This window comes from Salvelinus alpinus, chromosome 12 (assembly GCF_045679555.1).
Source record: "Salvelinus alpinus chromosome 12, SLU_Salpinus.1, whole genome shotgun sequence".
Classification (NCBI taxonomy): domain Eukaryota; kingdom Metazoa; phylum Chordata; class Actinopteri; order Salmoniformes; family Salmonidae; genus Salvelinus; species Salvelinus alpinus.
In genome coordinates this window covers 24,844,071-24,850,617 of record NC_092097.1, presented here as the reverse complement: position 1 = coordinate 24,850,617, position 6,547 = coordinate 24,844,071, and positions in this window count along the sequence as shown.

Genomic DNA, 6,547 nt, shown 5'->3' with positions numbered 1-6,547 from the left:
GTCTGGGAGTGGGTCAGCTTTCCTCCCTATCCCACCAGGAATCCGGATTTGGAATTGGAGCTGAAGTGGGACCAATGCACACATAGTTTCCACATAACAATCTACTACAACCTTGCAACTTTACTCTGCATGGGTATACAGTTAACACACAAACATACTGGAAACACTGACATAATTCATGAACTTATTTTTAAGGTTCGTTAAACATATTATGGTTCAGAATAGTCTACCTTATAAGTGCTAAACTCAGTAGCGTTCACACTATGATAATAATATTAATTTTAACTGTAAAGCATTTTCGTTTATTACACTCAAATGGCTTTTATGAGGAGTCATGCATGCTCTCCAAGGCTCTCTGTCAGATCATCTTTCAGAATGGTAATTGGAAGCGGGTTGGTGAACCGGGTATGTTTTATAGCAAACCTCTCGGCTTGTTTGTGAGGGGGTATATGTCCTGTGTATGTGTGACAGTGTGTGGGGTATGTTGGCAGTGAGTAGGGAAAGTGTTGTGTGTGTGATTAAGTTAGGTCTGTGTACAGTGTTGTGTGTGTGATAAAGTTAGGGCTGTGTAAAGAGTTGTGTGTGTGATAAAGTTAGGTCTGTGTACAGTGTTGTGTGTGTGACTAAGTTAGGGCTGTGTACAGTGTTGTGTGTGTGATAAAGTTAGGGCTGTGTACATTGTTGTGTGTGTGATAAAGTTAGGGCTGTGTACAGTGTTGTGTGTGTGATTGAGGTTTGTTTTCCAGTGGGGTATACTGTATTGGTGTGTTCCAGATCGTGAGTGAGGGTATGTGTTGTGTGTTTGTGTCAGTGAATGGGGGGGGTATGTGATACAGTGGGGTATGTCCTGTATGTAATATATGTATGTATACTGCCAGTTAGTGGGATGCCAGTGCGGGGCAGGGCAGTGGACAGACTCAGATCATTCCTGTGATTTAACATGACACCACTTGCACTAAGACTGTGACAGCTGCGTATGCACATTCTGTTTGTTGTAGGGGCTTACGCTGCGATAAAAGGCCCAGTACGGAGTAGTGTGGCTGGGCCCAGAGCATTACTCTTTCCCCCCAATTTAGAAGGCTTTTCCCCCGGCCTCCAGGGCTCTGGAAGAACACAGGTGGGACGCTTCATCCTGAAAAAGGATGAATGGGAGTATTCAAATGATGATTGGTGTCACATAACCTTTAGAAATCACTCAAATTACATGATGTAAGTTGTTCATTACTTAACAGCAGACACGGGGGACACTGGTTGGCTACATACAGTAGTTATGGTGGTGGAACAGACCTTAGTGTTCTGGTTGGCTACATACAGTAGTTATGGTGGTGGAACAGACCTTAGTGTTCTGGTTGGCTACATACAGTAGTTATGGTGGTGGAACAGACCTTAGTGTTCTGGTTGGCTACATACAGTAGTTATGATGGTGGAACAGACCTTTGTGTTCTGGTTGGCTACATACAGTAGTTATGATGGTGGAACAGACCTTAGTGTTCTGGTTGGCTACATACAGTAGTTATGATGGTGGAACAGACCTTAGTGTTCTGGTTGGCTACATACAGTAGTTATGATGGTGGAACAGACCTTTGTGTTCTGGTTGGCTACATACAGTAGTTATGATGGTGGAACAGACCTTAGTGTTCTGGTTGGCTACATACAGTAGTTATGATGGTGGAACAGACCTTAGTGTTCTGGTTGGCTACAAACAGTAGTTATGGTGGAACAGAGTAATGTATTTTCTCATGCTATGTTGGGTCATGAGAAAATGATCCAAAGAAGGTTCTTACTGTACGCATCATGCATGTGTTATTACATGTTCCAATGCAAATGGACAGTGTCTTTTTCTATTGTTGTCCACAATTAATTTACAGAGGCAGGGGGTTGGTCAGTAGTTCAGACAACAGGTCCACTTCCCGTAAAGACCAGGGCCAGATTAATGCAGGGGTTTACCAGTGCTGAAGGCCTTGGGCCCAGGCCCGTTTAATGCCCAAGAGGCAGCAAAAAATAAATAAAGGAAATATATTATATATACATATACAGTATATACAGTATATATATATTATACAGCACATTCAGAAAATATTCACACCCCTTGACTTTTTCCACATTTTGTTACGTTACAGCCTTATTCTAAAATGGATTAAATCATTTTTTCCCCCTCATCAATCTACACACAATACCCAATAATCATTTTTGCAAAAAAAATAGAAAACTGAAATATCACATTTACTTAAGTATTCAGACCCTTGAATCTGTACTTTGTTGAAGCACCTTTGGCAGCGATTACAGCCTCGAGTCTTCTTGGGTATGATGCTACAAGGTTGGCATAGGACACAATAGACTGGGGCGAAGGTTCACCTTCCGACAGGACAACAACCCTAAGCACACAGACAAGACAACGCAGGATTGGCTTCGGGACAAGTCTCTGAATGTCCTTGAGTGGCCCAGCCAGAGCCCGGACTTGAACCCGATTGAACATCTCTGGAGAGACCTGAAAACAGCAGCAACGCTACGCATCCAACCAAAGGCACTGTATGTACAGTACCAGTCAAAAGTTTGTACACACCTACTCATTCAAGGATATTTCTTTATTATTACTATTTTCTACATTGTAGAATAATAGTGAACACATCAAAACTATGAAATAACACATATGGAATCATGTAGTAACCAAAAAAGTGTTAAGCAAATCAAAATATACTTTATATTTGAGATTCTTCAAAGTAGTAACCCTTTTCCTTGATGACAGCTTTGCACACTTGGCATTCTCTCAACCAGCTTCACCTGGAATGCTTTTCCAACAGTCTTGAAGGAGTTCCCATATATGCTGAGCACTTGTTAGCTTTTCTTTCACTCTGTGGTCCAACTCGTCCCAAACCACTCGGGCTAAAACAGCGATGGAGGTCGCTTTTTGACGAGAAATGGACATTCAATTCTCTGTCAACAGCACTGGTGGACATTCATGCAGTCAGTTCGACATTTGCACGCTCCCTCAAAACTTGGTCTCGCTCCCTCAATTTGAGAAATGTACTTTTATAGGACTGCATAAGTTGCTATATCTTTATACTGACTGTCCAAGATCCTTTTCCTTAAGGTTTATCAATATTTACTCTAAACTCTATAGTGCTGTGTTGAAATCAGTAAGAACGTATAAGTATGATGGTCTAAGAGCAATCATGTCTTCTGTGTGTTAAAACCAAACCATTCCCCTGATCCCTATTCATGTACAGTATGTTACACCAAAACCATCCCTCCAATCTGAATTCATGTCCCCTGTGGGTTACATCCAAACCCTCTCTCCTTCTCACCTGTCTTCAAATGTAATCAATCACATTTTTTATAAAGACCTTTTTACATCAGCAGATGTCACAAAGTGCCGTACAGAAACCCAGCCTAAGAGCAAGTAATGTAGATGTATTTTATGAAGATGGCAGGATGGTTGACAATTTGACCCCCCATGGCTCTTCTTCGTGGCGTAGCGTCTTGATAAACAGTTTGAGGGCTGTCTTAGAGGCTCCATACACTGCTAGGCAGGGGAAGACATGTAGATAAGATGTGAGATAACTACACTAACTACTTCCCACACCAACTGATTGCCTTTTTGAAAATGAATTATGTACATGGTTCTGTTTATGATTATCCTGATAGGGTTGGGCCGATGTATGATAACTAGACAGCAACCAAGATATTGTTTCAACAATATTATCGTCCACCAATAACCGATATTCAATAAATAGGATGAAAATGGGGAAACTCATGCTGATCTGACCACGTGCGGTCATTCTCACGACTGGGGGCGGGGTCACATTGATATTTAAATTCTTATGGGGCCCCTGATTAGTTTATCAATACCGTTCAATACCGTTCTTCCAATCACATGCTTGCTTTTCTAATGGTATGAGTCTATAAAAGCGTTGGATGAACAGTTGAATCAGTTTGGGAGAAGACTGTGTGGTTGGTACCTTTACAGTAATTTTTACATTGAAGTAGCTAATGCTAACACTTTTTTTATTCAACAATGGGCATAAAATGCAAATGGTGTAGCTAATGGTGTAATTACCTTGACATGCTTTTCAGATAGTGACTAGACAGAAGCCACTGAGTCTTCTTTATTCTAAATGGAAAAGTAAAATAAATACAAACTAACCAAACTAATTTATAAGGTAAAAACCGGTTGCTAGCCAGTCCGCAGAACACACTGTTGCTTCTCAGCATAGGCAGCTATCTATTGCTACTTTTTGTTTCAGCACCTTTCCCGATCTGTCTCCCCTTTTCCCGGGAACAGCTAGCACGCATATGTTAGTCGTAGCAACAGTAACTATGGGGTGGAGTTGTGTAAGAAAAGCATCGAATAAGCATCCAAAACGTTTGTTTGTGAAGCAGATCTGCGCGACATTCGGTAGGCAGTCAGATCTGGCACTAACACCAACAGACAGACAGACAGACAGACACGGAGAGGGATAGAGGGAGGTAGCGTTAGGTATCTCTGCCCAACAATACATCTAATTGATTGATTGTTGTTATTTAGAAGTCTTAAAAGCAGGGGCACAACTATCACTGAGGACAGACATGTCCCGCCCACATTCTAAAATTGCATTTTTGTCCCCACCAGTTTTATAATGTGGAATGTGACACAAAACAGGGCAAAGGTGTGATTTAGGACTATACTGACGCCTCCGAGTAATCGGGTAGGCAGTCGCATCCCACATTTAAAACCAAAGTTTCGCCCCAGCTTAAAAGTATGCCTACTAGCCTGAAGAATGATTCTTTGGAGAGCATAGAGATAGATAGATGGCTGGCTGGCTGCTACTGCTTGAGCAGAGGTGAGACGATGATTTAGACTCATCAAATAAAATAAATGTATATACACACTGAAATATTTTATTCAAGTAAAGTAATCTGAATAAAGGATGGTTTATTAATAAGTGATATGCAGTAATGGGCAGTCACTACCATCATTGGGGTTTTATTAATGAAATAATAGTCATTATCATATATATGATACTAAAAACAAATATGTAATATACACAACCAAAATATAAAGTCATGTGAATAAATTAAGGTTAGAGCCTAATAAGTGCTAGTAATAAAAATAGTAATTATTACTAGCACTGGGCAGTCACTAACATCAATTTTTGTTTTCTGTGATGTTACATCATTTAACCCACATAATACATTTACTGTAAAAAATTATAATAATCAAAATCGAAACTGAAAACTGTGATTTTTCTTTTAAACGAACCAAAACCGACCTCAAATGGCACCCTACCAGCCAGCATCGCCATGACATCGCCTGCAAGCGTGATTGGGGATTTCTATTGGAGAAGCAGTCTGCCTATCTTCATACTGTACTGTCCTTGATGTCACTTTTAATTGACTAATAGGTAGATTGATTGATTAATACACCTTTGCCTTCCCCACACATGGGTATATCAACCTACCACAACCATGGGCATGTGATATGTGTGATCGGTTGATCGTATTGATGGAGTGATTGACATACAGTCATACTTTCCCTTCTCCCATTTAGCTGTAGACTGATGGGTTGTCGTGGAGAGTTCCCCATAGCAACAGCCAATCTCCTTGACGATGGACAAGGGGGCATCTGTCGCTGTCGCTATGGTTATGCAGCCCATTATATTTTTCTAAGAGTTGAGAGCCGAGCCAGAGAGAGGATACATTCCTGGACTAAGACAGCCACACTCTGGGTATCTACACTAGGAGACAAATTGGATCCTCAACTGCTTCCCCTCCTCAAATCCTAATCTCAACCATCAGAGGGAAAAATGTCTAACTGGCCATAGATCAGTGTGTAGGAACAACTTCATCCTACTCTGTCATCCTTTTCCTTACGATCTACAAGGACATTTACATCTAGGTCATATTATTGACATACAGTACTCTCTTATCCAGAGCAACTTATAACATGTACACTACAAGAAGGAAGGAATATTGTTCATTGTAACAATTACAGCTTTAGAATAAAGAGTACGATTTAAAACACTACCCCTCTCCTCTCCCCCTTTCCCCCCACACTTCACCCCCAGCCCATCTCAGCTGTCCCGCAATGTGCTGCTGCTTGTCATTGAGGAAAAGTGGAACACTGTTGGCAATAACCAGACCACACACACACATGCACCCAAACACACACACTTAACATATTTTACTGTGGATATTCAAAGTGAAGAGGTCTGTTTTGACAACAGTGACAATGCCTGTCAAAATGTCCAACCAGGATATGATGACTACTCAGACTACTCATCAGTCAAACAGAGCTGTGACTGAGTCTCAGGGCTTGTGTGCTGAATTCCAAAGATAAACTAATATAGAACAACTGCAGACCAGAAGTAAACATTGTGGACCCCCTGGTGACTGTACCTCACTGTTCCCCTTCACTTCTAAATGCAGAGAGGGGACTTTTCCCCAACCTGGGGGGTGTTGGGGGAGTATACGGCTGGCACACACAAGTTCTCAGGTTCTGCTGAAAATGAGGTGGGGAGGTGTGTGAGTGTGTATGTGTAGGACAGATTTGGGGGAGGGGGGGGGTTAT